Source organism: Lepisosteus platostomus, chromosome 9 (assembly GCF_059453375.1).
Source record: "Lepisosteus platostomus isolate fLepPlt1 chromosome 9, fLepPlt1.hap1, whole genome shotgun sequence".
NCBI lineage: Eukaryota > Metazoa > Chordata > Actinopteri > Semionotiformes > Lepisosteidae > Lepisosteus > Lepisosteus platostomus.
The window spans coordinates 22,494,340-22,513,378 of NC_142619.1; positions in this window are offsets into that span (position 1 = coordinate 22,494,340).

The following is a 19,039-nucleotide window of genomic DNA, read 5'->3' on the forward strand; positions in this document are numbered from 1 at the left end:
TCTCTGTGGTAATTAAAAGTCCCAAAAGCGTTTTACCCCAGCTTCCTGGTCAAATTTCCCATTGGCCTTTACCAATCATGGCCTCCTAATAATCCCCATATATGAATTTGCTTCATCAATCTTTTCTCCTCCCCACTAATAGCTGATGTGTGGTGAACGCACTGGTGCACTATGGCTGCTTTCACATCATCCAGTTGGGTGCTGCACATTGGGGGTGTAGGAGGAGAGACCCCATTACTGTAAGGCATTTTGAGTGGAGTGTGGTGCTATATAAGTGTAAGGAATTATTATTAATTAACAAAACCATTTGTGGAAGATTATACATATGAAGTGGAAGGACAGATGCATCTTCAACAGTGTTCTCTACCAAGTAGATACCACAGGCACAGTAGCTACGAATCCATGATCATCTTCAATTAGCTCCACTATGTTGGTAAGTCGTCTGATAGCAGATTCAAAGCTCCCAAAGAAGGTTCTCTTATCTCATTTTTGCCAAGGCAATTGCACCAGAAAATAACTTAAGAAGTATTTCCAAAATATGGTAAAAGCTGTGACCTTGACCAGACAAAATAGAGAAGAATATTTGGTAAGGAACCAAGTACTTTAAGATTTGAAATTAGAAATTCTGAAGCTGACATTCTATACTTTTGCCTCATTTTAATCTTTTGGTCTGAAATACAAATGTCATTAATGCTTCATTACAATAATTAGCAATTAAGTTAGCATTTTTTCCTTTAATCTTAACGTTAATCTTTTCTTAATGTTTTCTATTAGTTAAAAAGGTATATTTAACTAAAATAAGATAAGATAGATAAGATCACTTTATTGGCCATATACAATTTCTTTTATTAGGAATTTGTCTTTTTCACATACTCCAACTCCGTGAGACACAGACACAGACAGGGAGGGAAGTTTGGGGTCAGAGGTCAGGGTCAGCCATTTACAGTATATGGTGTCCTTGGAGCAGTTGGGGTTAAGGGCCTTACTCTGCAGGCTGTGAGATATGAACTGGCAACCTTCAAGCCAGACACAGATCCTTAACCACAGAGCCACTGCATTGCCCCTAAAAGACACCATTCCCTAACAGAGAGTCCAACCTGGGCCGCGACGGTGAGAGTGAAAAATCCTAACCACTAAACCATCAGGGAATTACACAGAAAAAGAAAATTCTTCTGAAATATAGCTGAAGTTTAATTTTATGAAAAAAAAATATTCAACAGAATTCTTTTGGTTGTAATTTCATTTAAACATTAACATATTGTTCTTTTAAATCACCTTTTACAGAGCGACAACTAAGAATCTGCATCAGCATGCAAACTGCAAAACAATAATTCCACATTGAGAAGTAAAACAAAAACATTTTCAGTGTCATTTCTTCTTTCTACTTTTCAGTATGGAATTAATGTCTACTAGTATGTAAGAATTTTTATTTTCAATCTCAGTTTTTGCCCTAAAAGGAGATGTTGTCTAAATTGCCCTTGCAGCAAAGTTTGAAAGACAGTGACTACAATCTCAAATTATTGCATTTGAAATGCATATTTACAAAACAGCTAAGAATCTTTGGGCTATTCCTCACTCTTAGCCTAGTTAAGCATGACACTATGCATTGATAACACCATTCAACATGAAATTTCCAGTTAAGGAATACTTGACAAGTGATATAAATTTAGCATTGTTCATGCTTTCTCTTTGCTTAGAGGAGTTTGCTTTGTCATTTCAGACTAATATTTTGCTTCAGTAAAGTATATTTTCCACTCAAATAAGTAGAAGGTTGCATTCATTCTTTGACGGAATTCTGAGCCCTAACCTAACAGATGCATAGCTAATGTTAGGGTTAGGATTTCCATAAGACATAGACAATTTCTGATGGTATGGCTGTGTTTTAGAACAGAAATGAAATTTAGTTATGCTGATATTTAAATGTTATCTCCACATTTTTTTTTCTTTCCTACAGTACAGTATATGGCTATATACTGTACACTGCTTTGCCGGGGTTTTGAACCCAGCTGCCGGCATGAGTTTTCCTTTAACAAACATTTCTTTGAAAAACTAAAATAGTAAATATTATGGACACTTAATTGAATGTATTGGTATTTCTAAATATCACAACATTAAGATAATGTAAACATAAGTTAAGTGATTTGTTAATAACTAATAATTTCAAACTGCTTGTATTTTAAAATTGTATTTTGTTCAGGGTGACTGTTTTCACAACCTTCAGTTCATTAAACGTCTATGTTTGAGACAGGGTGTTCAAGACTCCTGTTTGATTTCTGAAACTCCCTCTGTATTTCCTGTTTTCACACAGATAAGATAAGACTACACATGCAAATCTTTTTACAGGCGGAAAGATGTTCTGTGCTCAATAGCTTGTTTACTACAGTATGCATTATTTTTAATTTTTAAGCATCAGTCAAAGCATTCTGAAGTCTGTCAAATCGTAAAAAATGTTACCAAATAGTATTGGTGAAACTGTTACCTATCCTGGATAAAGCGGTTAGAAAATAGATACGTGGATTTACACTTGTAAAAAATATCCCAATTTAAATGCAATACTGAAGATATTATTAATAATAAATGACCTTGGACGGTCTGTAAGCTGAAGATTTATAGAGGAGACACGTTGAGACACTTCATTTCAGGAGTGTTACACCCTATAGTTTTTTTTTGTGTAGAATAGACAGTTCTGCTGGGGGGATGGGAATTAATTTTCAGTAGCATGCGCTGTTGTCATTGTTGCTCTTTAACATATGGCAACAACTCATTTTTCCGTACTGTAGTTTTAAAACTTGAATAAAGACGTGCCACATGCATACAGCAAGATGTTGTATAGTTTTTAAGCCACTACAGTATAGCTTGGGGGAAATACATTTATTTGTCCTGCATCAAAGTTTAACTCGTTCAGAGCGCCCTATATTACAAACTACGATCATTTCATTGTCTATTGCAACAATATTGGCAGCAATGTAGGTAAAAGTAACATGTCAAAATGTTTCCAAAATAATGACAAGTGAATGAGTTGAGGGATTTGGTAATATTATTATATAGAGATATTATAACAATAACCCCACATATTTTCATGCTAATCGTGCAATCCAACTGAAAGAAGGACACTGAAATCAACACAAAAATACTATTTTTTCATTGACAAAAAGTAACATCACACTCTCTGTTTAATCCGATTGTTTTGTTGCTGTGCAGATTGTTAAACCAGAGGAAAATAGGGAGCACAGCTCCCTATGTGAATTCTCATTCTTGACTGAGAAGGATTTAGAGAACTTTCCAACTATTTTTTTTCAACCAATTGTAAATATGACGTTAACATTGGTGTTTTTATTAATTTTTCAATTAAGTGTATGGAGGAGAGTCAGATATCAAGGAGAGCCCCCCCACTATCCAGCCATTGTAAAGGGTGCAACTGCAGCGTCCAAAAATAAATAAAAAATCAACTTTTCCTTCTACTAATGGTAATTGTAACAAACTGTCACAATTCACTTCCTTGCGTAACAACCATGACGTTTTCATCCAATCAAAGGTTTGATGTTTTTTTTTTATTTTGAAACTGTGATCTTGACATGCAGGTGTGAAATAGTTACCAGCTTCAGATTTAAAAAGTTATTAATAATATCTTCCATATCACATTAACATAGGAATGTTCTTACAAGTGTAAAAGGGGGCGATACACAACGTGTCTCCTATAACTTCAGTTTCTAAATTCCGCCAGAGCCACACAACATTGTCCAATAATACTCTTCTTGTGTCTAATTTCCAGGGAGTAACCCTATTACGAAAGGGAACAGCACATCGGTCCTTGACTATGGTTAAACAGTACATACGACGTCTGGTGGAGTTTCAGCGTTCACTTTTCTGTAATCCATACAGAATTGTGACGTCTCATCAATGTTCATTACGAATAAACAGGGGGGCTTCACAGACTTCCCTCTTTGAACTAAACTGTGCTTCAGTAAATAATGTACAGTTTATCACCTACTGCAATGCTTCTAGTTTAGCAGGGTTTGCGCGATAAGCACATTGTTTAATTGGGATGACATTACCCACGTCTATATAACTGTACGGAACAGGTTTGGGTTGGTGTGTCTGTTAATAAAACTGCATGATTTCTTTATCCATTTCAGTTAAATGACTTGAATATAGAGTCAAATCTGTCAGAATCTTGACGTTTAATAAGCAAGAGCTTATTCTTGTTCACATAACAAGAACATTGACATCTAGACAGTATACAGTACATTAGTAAACAACAGAGAGAGTGACTGGCTCAATTGAAGGTGTACCCCATCTGTCTTCACTGTTCATTCTGTCTATTGCTACAATATTGACAGCAATGTAGTTAAAAGGAACATGTCAAAATGTTTTCAAAATAAACACAAGTGAACGAGTTGAGGGATTTGATAATAATAGAGAAATCATAACAATGACCCCGTGTTGTTAATCACGCATACCCAACTGTACTGTAATCCACTTTCTTTGTAAACACGTTTTATTTTTAATTTGACTCATTCACGCATATTGAATTGTGAGAGAGTGATAGATGAAGACAAGATGGAGGTTCTTGTCAAAACTACATTCCCCCAAATGCAGTGGGAAATAATGAGCCACCCTTAGTCACATGACCAGCTGATGTACTACACCAGAGAGAATGACTGAAGGATTAGCCCATTAAGAGCGAGTTTTTTTAAACAACCTGGGGGGAAGGGAACGTTTTTTTTTCACTGACAAAGTTAACACAAACTCTACTTAACAGAGCCGCTTATAGGAGCAAGGTGACTTTCTGTTATCTAAACCATTTTTTACAATTTTTAGCTTTTAAAGTCACACAATGTTAGGTAGGAACACGTCATTGTATCCAATTTTTAATTTAATTTTTAAAAATAATTATAAGGCAAACAGTAATCAAATGTCCAATTTTTTCCTTAACACTCGTTTTTCCATACTGTAGTTTGAGTCTTTGTGTAAGCTGTAAGTTCTTTTTAATTCTTAATTAAACATTTGAAACATTTGAAACACTTTAATTTTGGAAACGCAACACGCATTCCATACAGAAATAAAATCATGTTTTATACAGGTGTTAAGCAGATTAGCAGGTTGCTGACAAAATAGCGCACTGTCCACTCACTGTCCTCCACTGCCCAGTGATATAACTTTAATATAAACAAGATCTAGTACCTGGTGCAGGTTTTTAAAAAAAAACTTATTTTGAATTAATCGAATCCCAGGTGTGAGTTCATAAAGCCAGAATTACTGTACATACTATCCCTACATCTGCGAAACATCTGATCATCTACCGTAAAGCTTTCAGTGCTTTGTTTGTGCATATTTCAATTGCAGCGGGGGCAGGGTGTGTGGGGAAAGTTTTTGGCTGGAATTGAATTAGGGATCTGTATTCTTCATACCTGAAACTGTTTTTTAAAGCATTTTCTTCCCTCTTTAGCTGATCTTTTGCTGCCTACACATGCTTACAGTACATAGCTCCCTACTCATTCTTGACTGAGTAAGCTTTAGATAACTTAACATTTTTATTTTCAACAAATTCTAAATATGACTTTAACAAATTGTCATGTTTCACATTCTTGCGAAACAATCATGACATTCTCATCCAATCTAAGGTTTGATGTTTTTTTTTTATTTTGAAACCGTTAAGATCTCTTCAAACTCTTTAGTTTAAAGAGAAATTCTGCCAGATCCACACAACATATAATAATACCAATCCAATAATACTCTTCTTGTCCTAATTTCTAGTTTAGCAGGATCTGCGCAATAAACAAATTGTTTAATGGGGATGACATTACCCACGTCTATATCACTGTACAACACAGGTTTGAGTCAGAGTGTCTGTTAATAAAACAGAGTGCCTTCCAATACATATAACTACTGCATGATTTCTTTATCTGTTTCAGCTAAATCAGGGGAATTAAATCAGTCACAATCTCGGATTGCAAATTGTAAAAATAACCCTTCTTCCCTTAAGTTTGTTTAACTTAAAGAATTCCGCAAAGAAATACTTAATCACAAAACCATCACTTAATTTATCCAGATACATAAATCCACACTGGAATTTGTCCACTTGTGATATTTTAGCGGCTTAGTTACATGATTCCATATTAATATAACTATGAAGTGGTAATAAATAAGTACAACTTTTTTTTCCAATTACAGCAAGTAGTGTTCTTACTACATATTCTTAGAAAAGGATCAAACGTTATAACTTTTTATGAAGTATAGTATATAAACTTTATATTGTTAGAACAAGCATGTTAAAACCATAACACACTGTAAGTTACCAAGTTAAAGACTTTAATGCATAAAATATTTATGAAGAGGGTAGAATACTGTTGGGTAAGTTTTCATATTTAGCTATCACTACCATCTACTGCGCATACATTAGATTACTGTATGTACAGTACTACATTACAGTACTGTTTTTGTTTTCTGCTACCAAAATTTACCTTTGGATTTTCTCTGTGAATGTAAAGCTGGAAAAGGCACATCACGTTCACAAGCTACAGCATAATAAGAGTTTAAAATTAATAAAAGTCAGTGTACTGTACAGCTTAAATTTAAAATTAGAAAAAGATTGTCCTTCAGCATAGATCGGGATTTGAATCCAGGCATTTTCTGGTACAGCCCAAATGCTCCACATGTCCCGTTAAGCTTTCACAGCTCCACCTTGTGGTTTTACAAAGAATTGTAGTCGCATTACTGAAAATATCTAAAATGTTGCAGACTCCCATAGTCGCACGCAGTCTCGTACAGCGGCTCAACCGCAATCTACTGCAGTATCGCTCACGCATTCTGAATGGCTGGATCTGTGTAAATTTAAAATGTGAATCTAATTCTAATCATTATTATATTTCGTCTTTCCTTTTATTTTTCTTTCTTGTCATATATAGTTTCCAACTCCATTCTTATTTTCCTATGTAATTTCATTGTATTTTTTTACTCCTTAAAATTGTCTCTATTACTAATATTTTATTTTAGTAATTTGAGTTCTAATTTGTTGTTTCAGCAGTCAAAGTATAATATCTAATGGCATTGTTGCCATGTTTTGATTTGGATCACCTCATTTAGGGTTTATAAACCCAAATATGCCTCAGGCAAGAAAAAAAAAAGAGAAAGGGTGGAAGACAAGACCACAGTCAATAATTTTACCTAAAATGTATTTGCACTGTATGTGTAACTTTGTATTTAAAGACAGGGAACAGAAAACATTTTCAACATTATGATTAGTGCCTCTAAATACTATCAGAGGCAAAGCAAACTTGGAAGCAAATTAATCACCGGACCATCCACATGTTCTTCCAATCTGTTGGTGCAACCTTTCAATACATAATTTCTGAGTTAATCCCATATTTCTTAAAGAAGTCAGAAATGGGGAAATTTGATTATTTGTAGTGTTGATATTTTCATTTCTTTTCATCAAAATAAAGTTTTCTTTCAATCTCTTTGCAATTCAGTACTTTCCAGTTTTAACACTGGATCAAAGCTTCAGTTCAAAATGTCAAATATATGTTCATATCTTTTTAACAAGTATGCCTAAAACAATTTACGGAAATTAATGTTAAGAAGTTAGGTTGATATTGTGGTCTGCCTGTCCTTGTTGTCTTACTATAAACTATTGCAAGTACCACACATGTCATCTGAGAAGACAAGGTGGTTAAACAAGAAGGTTGGAAGCTTTGCAGTAGGATGTCTTTTGCCTATTCTATCAACACACAATGGATTTAATTCTCAATTGCAATCAGTTTGACAACTACTAGCAGAATTAAATTTACAAATGATTTAAAAAGACAGCTAATTATCATTTGCTGTATTGCAATTGCTCACATACAGCACCAGAATGGCATTATCCACTTAATTGCCTGTCAAGGGATAACAATGGGCAGTTTAATGTCAGTCTAGCACTAACTATATTCACTGAAGAACACATTTTTTAACAGACAATACCTTTCAAGTTCATTCTATTACATATAAAATTTATTAAGAATTTTAAAATACTTTAGAAATATTTTTTTTCATATTCTTCTTAGTTTTCTGTTTGTGCAGGAATGATGAGAATTGTAACAATACTGATATACAAAAGAAAAATAGCAGAGAATATAAATGTATATGTATTAATACTTTATCAAATGAAAATAAAATGTGTACATTTAAATTATGAATTGGGTCAAAATGCTCCACTCATTTCAGAGGAGAGGACACTTCATGCTATAGTATACAATACCATGGTAAAAGCAAAGTCCAATTCAGCATAGTTGAATCATTGTAAAAGCACAGTAAACTATTACCATAAAACAAGACAGACTGTGTAAAGGAAAAACTTAATGTGTGAATTAAGAATAGTAAGATCATGGGAAAAGTGATGACATGCCAAACAAACCTTTGCATATTGTAAATATATAAAATTAACAACAGCTTATGTCCTTGCTTCTAAAGGTCTGCCTTGCAGTTTGTTCTTTACTCACTTAATTCTAGAGCTCCTCCACTTTACATGTGAAGTCCTTAAACTCTTTTTGTAACGGTACTAACTTCACAAAATCAGGCTTGAATGACTTAAGCAAAACATCCTGATAAAATAGAGAAAATCTATTGCATGTGAGAACTCATTTGAATGTAAAATGGTTCACTGGTTCAGCTTTGCAGCATTAGTGTGTGTGATGCATTTCTTCATTTGAAAAATCACAGAGAGAATTATTTGCTGCTGAGACTTCTGTTAAAACTGACAATAAAATGTTTCTTGCTGTAATGGTTATTAATATGTGTTTTTTCCACCAAAAAACATTCCTTGTTGAGCAAATGAGAATATACATTTTTATTATGTCATGCTTTCTTAAAAAAATCTTTAAATTTGTACAACTGAATATCAATATGTTACATTTCATAGGCATATACAGCATATTAAAGCTTTCCAGAACTGAAATGCCCGAAGTTTGTGAACTAAATAAATACTCTATAATACTGTAATATTATATAATTACTATAAATAATAAAGTATGACACTGGGTCAAACTAAAACATATTTGATTGGGATTACATTGCAATATAATATACAGTAAAATAAATTATGTTGAAATATTATTAAAGGACTACCTTGGGGAACCATGGCTGATGTGAGTTGAAATTTACTTAAATTTAATTTAATGTCTAATGTTGTAGGCAGCAGCTTCTCCATGAAATCTGAACCAAACTTTTATGCTCTCAAAAGTAATTACACACAAGATGCATAAGATTCATCTTCGGATCAGATTCATCCAAAAAAAAGGACACAACAGAAAGCTCTTCCATAACATTCTTTTAAACTTTCTGTGATGGGTTCAGTCTCTGCCTATGCACCTGTATACATACAGCAATTTCCATTTTGATTGAGGTTCAGATATTTTATTGTAATGATGGGGTTATGGGCTCAATTCCTGACCTGGGATGCTATCTGCATGGAGTTTGTATGTTCTCCCTGTGTTTGTGTGGGTTTTGTTCCACACTCCAGGAATACTGGACATACTGGTATGTTAATTGGCTTCTGGGAAAGTGGGCCCTTGTGTGTGTGTATTTGTATCTTTGTGTGCCCTATGATGACCACCCATCCAGGGTGTACTCTACTCTGCACCTGTTGCTGGCGAGGACAAGCTCCGTCTTCCCTGCGGCCCTGTTTTGGATAAAATGGTAGGAAATAATAGGCTGATGGATGGACAATTTGTTATTACATTGGTGTCCTCCAGAAATAAATGTTCTAAAGTTAGAAAAATGCAGAAATAACACATTTCAGGTAATTGTTGCTTAGTTCTAGAAAACCTTTATGTTACTTTCATTAAAGAAATCCATAATTACATTGTGGATTCTACTATTAAGACAAGAGTGAAAAGGCAGAGTAAGGAAAATGTTTTCAAACTGAAGAGAACCCATTTTATTTATTTGTGTGTAACTGGAACATTGTATTACACAGCTGCAGTCTCCCCTTGTATTTAGGGTGTACGTAAGACAGAAAAATCATATAGTAATGAGTTCTTCGATAACATGAATGAACTGTACACTGCCCCCCAGCCACAGTTGAATTAATAGAATACACAAAGGTCAGCATTTTCTTTTTCAGATAAACTTTGCCATCTTAATGTGAAAACCCAACAGAAAATAAAAATAAATATAATGGAGCAATAATGTTAATCATAATTTTTAATTCCATTCTTATTATTAATGCAATAATGACAATGCAAAACTTGGTTAATATAAGGATGCACATACATTGAGAGCTAAAACACATCCTCAAACCTACTTTTTACTTCAGACTGTATATCTTACAACCTGTCAAGCACTCAGCAAATGCATCTACAATCCCCTTGACAGCTTTGCAGTACTAAGCCACATTGTATCAATTATCACTCATTAAAACTGCTTTGTTTTGAATGGAAATAAATACAAATGCCAGTAAAGTAAACATCTACTTTATTATATTAAAAGAAACAGCCATGCTGCCAACATACTGTAGGGCCTTGCTAATCTTGCCAGTCGATGCTAATCATTGTGTTGTCTGACATTTTGGTGTCTTCATATTTCATTCCATATTTCTGCTCAATCTAACTGTGCTGTCTTATTTAGCTCCTGCTGTAAATAAGACACATCTATTGCTAAGGTAATACCAATATTTGCACATTACATTACTCCATAATTTAATAGATGTTACTAAAATAGAAAATCTTGTAAATCAGTTTAGAATCCTGTTTCATAACATCATATCAATGGAATATAAATAGGTGCAAAATATAAATTCTCCAAATAAATGAACTGAAAACAATAGTAGATGAACAATTAAATACAATAGGAAACAATAAAAACAGAGAGAAAAACAGCAACAAGATATAATACAAGTTTTAGGTGAAAAGGTGAATGACAGATGTCAAGAACGAGAAAGAAGCTTTGCCTTATCATTAAATGTCAAAAAGAACTGTCAGGTTGTCTGAAATTTCCCAGTGGATCCATAGCCTGTGGATCTTCCTTTCTCTAATTTGAGCAATTTTTTTTTTAAATAACAGGTCTTCTGAATACAGAAGTAGCAGCAGCAGCATGATTCCAACCATCTGGAACAATATACTATAGCAGGAAGGTCAATACAGCAAGAGTAATGTCTCATTTCAGATGCTTTTTCTCATATGCAGTTAAGATGATCAGTCTAAGCATTCTATACTACTGTATCTCATTTGAAAATCACAATGTTAAATTGAGAGAGAAAACTCACTGTTTTATGTATTTTACTAGATCAAAACGTACTGTTTATTTTAAATATTTTCAGAAAGTAACATTGGTTGTAAATAATATTATTATATAATTTGTTAAAACATAGTACAATTATCCCTTGCTAGTTTAACATTTAATATTTTGTTTTTATTAAAAATAAATAGGATTATTGCTGCATTCATTAAGAATCATATCTTACAGTATATCTAATTTGAATATATTGTAGATATGTATCAATTTATACTGGTAAACAAATCCAATTCAAATTCAGTAGTGTGGATTTTGTTTTGTTTTTCTAGGTTAAGGATTGGCACAGGGGTTAAAATTATTCTTTCTTTTAAGTGTTTAATGAATTATGACGAAGCTTAATTAACACTAATTTGACAAGACAGTGCTCAATCCACCAACCTCATTGGTATTTCTATAAGACACCAAATCACATCATTTTCAATTACTACTTAGCCAATTCAGGTTCACAGTGGCCCAAAGTCTATCCAGGGAAGCAAGGCCAGATACACCCCGGACAGGACGTCAGTCCGTATCAGGGCACAGAGACAATAATAAGCATACACTCACACCAGGGCCAGATTTAAAGAAGCCGAATAACCTTCCATCATGTCTTTGGACTGTGGAAGGAAACAGGCCCACTCAGAGGACATCCATGCAAACATGGGGAGAGACATACAAACTCCACACAGATAGCACCAAATAACTGATCCCAATGTTAAGCAGCAATGCTAACCATTGTGCCATATTGCCAGCCATTTGTATAAACATTTTACATAAAAAACATAAAAACAGAAAGCTTATATACAGTATTTGTTACGAAATTTAAGCAACCATTTAACCTGAAAAGTTAGATGTTAGGAAGACATATAAACCTAGAGGAGAGATAAATATCAATATTTACATTTGAAACTTGACCTGATAGTTTTGGAGCTTCAGCAGTAGTAAAGCTGAGACATTAAAAGGAGACTTTCTGTACCGGACACATACAGTATATTGGGTCAACTACTCAACAGGAACATGATTGGTATAGTTTAGGTATTTACAGTATATGTTCTGTGCTGAGTGGACAGAGAATATCTTATAAAACGACAAGATTACCATTAAATTAACAGGGTTATAATTAATGATATGGGTGTTTCTCCTCTTCAGTCCTTATTGTGTTTATCACACATAAATGACATTTATCAGTTGCTTGCTTATCTGCGTTACTGTGCTATTATTGTTTCAGCATTGCAACATTAATTTCCCTTCTCCTTGTTTCACAATCCTTACAAATTGAGACATGAGCTAAGGTAACAATTAAGACAATCTATGCTCCTAGTATGAAAAATGGCTGCTCCTGAGTCAACAGTTACAGGTTCTACAATTTAGATTCTCAATACAAAATGCTAAAAGTAGTGAAACATAAATGTATCTTGTGTCACTGTTTGCCCAGAAACAAATGTAAAATGAAAAAGTGCAGTTAGGGATTTTTGAAAAACATTTTTTGCATTGTTTTAAAGGACATTGCTTTAACCTCTTAATGTGACATTTACAGGATATCACCAAATGTTACTTAGCTTCTGGGTTTTCTTCCAGTTAACCACATTTAAATGTCAGAATGTAATTGTAAGATGTACTGCAAACACTGCAGTCAGCAGAAATAAACAAAGTAGCATTTAAATTTTGTTCAATTTCCACTTAACATTTAAATGTAAATATCAAGTGCTTGTCCCCTAATGGAAACTCTTTAAAATTTTAAGATTTACTTCAAACGTGTCACGGAATGTATCTAAATTAAAATGTTCTGAGTTAGGAGGTTTTAACTTTAAAAAAGTCTGCGCTTCAGAAAATTATTCTGAAACATTTTTCTTTATTTTTTAATTCAATATTTGTAGATGATCTAATTCTTTTAAACTGCAACTTTAAAAAAATGAACCACTCTGTGGTTTGATTTTAGCTAGATTCTCACATCTACAAAATCACCACATACTTTTGCCTCAGAGGAATTGTTAAGCAGAAGTTGAGGAAGAGGTCAAAACTTAATCTTGCACTTCTGCTCTCTTATGTATAAATATTCCACTGCTGAGTCCCCTTTGTACATCTCTTGCATATCCTTTGCACACTCTGCAAATTGATCTGAGACAGAAATCTCTCACCATTCACACAGCATGGCTAGACCTTTATTTCTTTCTTTGACTCTTCACAAACACAGGCCTTTGAACTAGGCAATCCAACCGCCATTCACCATCTGTGGTTCTTCTGATGTTTTCATCAGCTGATATGGCCATCCTTATAATCCCAAAACTAACTTAACATCAACCACTGTGGTGTCAGCCCTTGACTCTTTCTTTTCCTATGCCACAAACATCAACATAAAACCTCTCAAATACACTAGACTCTTGTTTTGACCTTCGCTTCACTGATATTTTTTTTCTTTTTTAACGATTCTGAGTGGAATCTGTCCTCATCTATTCAATTGTAGCAAACATCAGAAAGTGTTAACACCAGTTCCTATTCGAATTCCATATGAGTGCAGATAACTGATATTATTTTTCCAGTCCGTTTAGTGTCTTATTCTGCCCATCGCAGAATTCAAATCTCAATCGATCTAGGGATTGCTGACTTTACTGTGACCTGCTTGCTGAATGGGATTGCATCGCCTGCATCTGAAGAGGTTCCCATTCACTAGAAAGGCCATTAACCAGTGCAATATTATCATCAAGCCTGCAACCTCTGCCATCCAAACCAAAAACAAAATGCATTGCTCCACTTTTCCTCATCTTGTTCAACTAATTTCAGAGACTAGACAGCAGTCCACACGTTTTACATTTCAATTCCAGGAAACAACTTTTGTACTCTACCTTACACTCCACAGAAAGCATACTATTTCTCAGAGTTGCTCTTCTCTTTCTTTGTCCTGTTTCTGTCTTTAAATTCAGGTGTCCTAGCCACAGTGCCTTTGGCCCCAAGCAACGCCTAACGTGTTTTCATGTCTTCCTTTTCCCCCAATTTATCTCAGGATACAACCCTGCTTCCACTGTCTGTTTTGGAATCCCCATTGTGGGCCCAATCTGCCATCATACTTGGGCTCCTTATTCACAGACATTCCTGCCATCAACCCACCTGGAGTACTGTCAGTCCCAGGTCTCAACCCCCTGCCCCAGCTGTAGCTTCCTCTAACACCTTACCCACATGCTTTCAGCCTCAGCAATATCTCGTCTTCATTTCTACTCCCTTTTCCTTCTGGTGTCTAACTTGTTTTAGTATCCACCCCCAACTTTCTTCTCCTACAGGTTATCATGTGGAACCAGCTCACCTAATGCCTGCTTCAGATGCTTTCTTCCAGTGGTCTCTTGCCTTCCCCAGCTGCACACCCCATATCCCAACTTAGGCCATTTCTCACTCTATTTTGTGTGTCTCTGTCTTCATCAATAGATAATCGAAGGTGTGAACATGAATCAGGCTTCTATAATCCTCAATGCAAGCAACTCTTCCCACACACAAAACTATAGATACTCTCTCCATCTGTTAACTTTAAAATCCATAGATGCCCTGCTCTTCGAAACCCTTCACAATCTAAAAATCCTGTCTCACAATTTCTGCCTTCATTTGGATGCCTCAGACTGATGCATTCGTCCCTTTGTGTTATCCGCTTAAGTTTTACAAATATCACAGACAGCTTTAAGTTCTGGTCACAGCCCACCTTCAGCAGTGGAACTGTCACTTCACTGTGTAACGAACAGTTCTTTCCGGACCCTATGCGGACGACACAATCCGACGAAGTGGGGGAACACTGGGGAAACGTCATGCAGGAAAACGGGGCTGAAGACAGGGGGGCGTGTCCAAGGTGCGCTGGTGCACGGGGGAGGTGTGGCCGAGGCGAACAATCCCAAAGAATAATCCATAGAGTATCCAAAACACGAAGGTAAGTCCAAAACCAGGAGATCCATCAGAACTCGGAATTAAAAACCACGAAGGCCGGGTCGGAACCGGCGGACGGGAAACAGGAACGGGAACGGAGGTTAAAACCTTAACGGGACCAGGCGCTTCCTGGTCCCGGACTCGCACGATATGGAAATCAGATGCAGAGCCCGGAAGAGCGTCAGCGCCTGGCTTTTAAGGTGGGCAGGGAATGGGAAACAGGTGCAGAGAATGAAGTCTTTAGTGAAAGGGCTGGAGCACCCTTAAGGAGGGGGGACTATAGTCGTGACAGTACGCCCCTCCTTTTCAGGGCGGCTCCGAAGCCCTAAGAAAAAAAAGGGAGAAAAAAAAAAACCGATGGAATCCAGGCTGCCAGGGTGCCGTCCGCGGGGTCCAGGTGTTGGCTCTGCATTCTGTAACGAACAGTTCTTTCCGGACCCTATGCGGACGACACAATCCGACGAAGTGGGGGAACACTGGGGAAACGTCATGCAGGAAAACGGGGCTGAAGACAGGGGGGCGTGTCCAAGGTGCGCTGGTGCACGGGGGAGGTGTGGCCGAGGCGAACAATCCCAAAGAATAATCCATAGAGTATCCAAAACACGAAGGTAAGTCCAAAACCAGGAGATCCATCAGAACTCGGAATTAAAAACCACGAAGGCCGGGTCGGAACCGGCGGACGGGAAACAGGAACGGGAACGGAGGTTAAAACCTTAACGGGACCAGGCGCTTCCTGGTCCCGGACTCGCACGATATGGAAATCAGATGCAGAGCCCGGAAGAGCGTCAGCGCCTGGCTTTTAAGGTGGGCAGGGAATGGGAAACAGGTGCAGAGAATGAAGTCTTTAGTGAAAGGGCTGGAGCACCCTTAAGGAGGGGGGACTATAGTCGTGACACACTGCAGACTGCTGAAAGCTAACTCTCACACCTCTGTGCATTCAACCTGTCCAATTTCTCTGTCTTACATGCTTATAGTTCAGTTGAAGCCCAAGGTTGATTGATCATCTTTGCAGTAGGACATCAAAGCCATATCAACTTTAAATCCAGTGCTGAAAATTCCTTTACACTTTCTTTATACATGCTGCTATTCTAGAAATAAATATGGTTTGCTCATTTCTCATGTCCTTGGCTCAAACCTTATGCTTCAACTTAGTCAGCTCCAACTAAATAACTATTTTCTATGTTGCACAACCATTGACTACATCATAAACAGTTTCTTGTAAACATATTCTGTCCTTGCACAGTTTTCACATTTCTTCTTTTAAAGCTTACATTCATGAAGTAGCAGTTCATGCGCGTTGAACTGCTCCCCACACATATTGTAAAAAAGAGAAAGAAGTAAATAGATTAATGTTAATTAATATGCAATAAAAGTGGATAAGGTATGATTGTATAAGTATTCAAACTCTTCGCTGTGGCAAACCTAAACTGATTTAATGAAGTGGTCACTGTAAGTAATAATAGTGTTTCACATGATCTTAGAATACATCGAAATATTTTTGTAAGGTGCCACACTCGGGTAAGGAATTTAATGCACAGATTCGACCTTGAATACTAAGGATCATCAAAAAACATCTCATAAAGTTGTTTAAGGGCACTTATCAAGAGAAAGATATAAACACATTTCAAAGACCCTTAATATGTCTTTGATCATGGTGAAGTCAATCACTAAAATATGGAAGGTATATAGACATTGCCTAGATCAGGATGTCCTGCTCACTGAGCTGCCTGGCAAAGAGGAAACTTGATAGGGTTGCAACTGTGAGACCTACTGTGAGTGTTCAAGAGCTACAGAGTTCAAAGACTGACATGGAAGAAACTGTGCCCTGTGACTGTGGGAGTCAATAAAATCCTAGTTACTTCAGAAAGCTGGTCTATATGGCAAAGTGGAAAACATCTCAAATTCCTCATGGAATTTATAACAAGGCTTTAAAGTGATACTGTAAGCATGCAGCAAAAGCTACAAAGGTTTTGTGCTCAGAAAAAAGAAAATTTGAACTTTTGGGTGGAAATGTAAAATGTTACATTTGATGCATGCAGATGTCAGCACAATCTCTACTGTTAAGCATGGTGGTGGAGACATTGTTATATGTCTCCATTATATTATTATATTGTAATATATTGTTATATGAACTGCTAAGTGTATGCATCATTTTGCAATTTCAAAAAATAGAAAGGGACTGAACATTTTTCAACTTGCAAAGTCCTAATAATTTATTCTTTTAAACTATACATGTTGAGCCTGATCTCTGACACCTCTTTGATGTGAAACCAATAAAACAAAAAGTATTCTAGATTTTCTGTGCCCTAGAGAGTCGTATAGGACAGATCATCTCATCAGCTCCTTGCAGATTCCTTTGCAGCATTCGCTAGCTATACAATATCATCATTGTTGTTCTTTTTCTTAGACTAAAATACTCTACATTAAGATTACAAATAAGGACACTCCAAATATTTGCACATTACAAACCGTATTTCTCACCAGTGTCAGCAATAAATTTGCCATTCATCATGATTATTCACACAAGGTGCTGATTTGCCCCCTCATTTCTAAAGTATTATGACTAGTAGCTCTTCCAGACAAATGTTTGAAATTCGTTTTTTAGTTCTGCTTTGGTGGTTTGTATCATGTGCATCCTTGCTGGAGTGCTGCAGATTAGATTTAGAAGGCAATTATTACACACATGAGAAATTAATTAAGCAATAATGCTTCACAGCCTTCATCAATTAAAAAACACATGCATACAAATACAGAAAAATACACTAAATCCAATATGAAATACTGCAAGATGCATCATACAATACTATAGTCATTTAGTACATTTTAACAATTATGGAAGAGTAGATGCAACTGAAGTGTTCATTTGACAGTGTTATTGGACAACACTGTGGATGCACAAATACAAAAAGATCCAAGCAAGATCCAAAGATTCATGCTTTGTTAATAGTCACTTTTATTGTACTACTCTCAATTGCTGGATCATTTTACAAGATGATCGTTGTAGGATGGGAGCACATGATGAAATGAAAGCTGTCTATAAGGATGTGCATTGGCTCAGTTGTAAAATATATATTTTTTCAATATTAACAAATTATCAAAAACAATATGCTGGATGATGTGAAGGAAATAACTATTAATACATCCAATGTTTATTTTAGAAAAGAATGCATGATTGTGACTCTATTTCATGATTTGGTAAATTATCTCATGCAAATATACTAATGATAACATTTGTCTTTATGCAAATCCATGTTAATTCATGCATTACAAGATTTTTTAAGACATTGAGACATACCTTATGAGAAACACACAAATAAATAATTTTATTTGTCATTAGATCATTTCACTGAAAAACCCCAAGGCCTTTTGAACTACTTGGAGCTGAATATGTACAGCAAAACACGCTATGATGAAAAAAACAAACCTTGATAGAAAAGGTGCTTGATTGTTAGTTGTTCCAGACAATGCAAACATTTCTTGAAATCATGATCCTGTACATACTGTATTAGAATTGTAAATGCCAAAATTGATTATACAATCAAAATCATATATTACATGTGAGAAACATAAAAGCATACATCATGCCTATGTCTTTAATGTTCACTATTTTTGTTAGTTATTTATTATTTTGGAAACTAGAATGTGAGACATTTTCACCATGATAAATATGAGATGGAAAATTATATCATCATCTAGCAAAGCCATTTCAAAAGCTGTTGGGTAACTAGTTTTTAAGTGGTTTAGTGTGGAAGCAATTTTAAAGACAGATTTTACTTTAATTCATTTGGATGAGGGAATGATAATCTGACCATAAGGATGAGGATGTTGAAACCCCCTTGCTAAGAGGAATGAATCAAAAGAGATACAGCAAGGGTGAGGTGTGGAG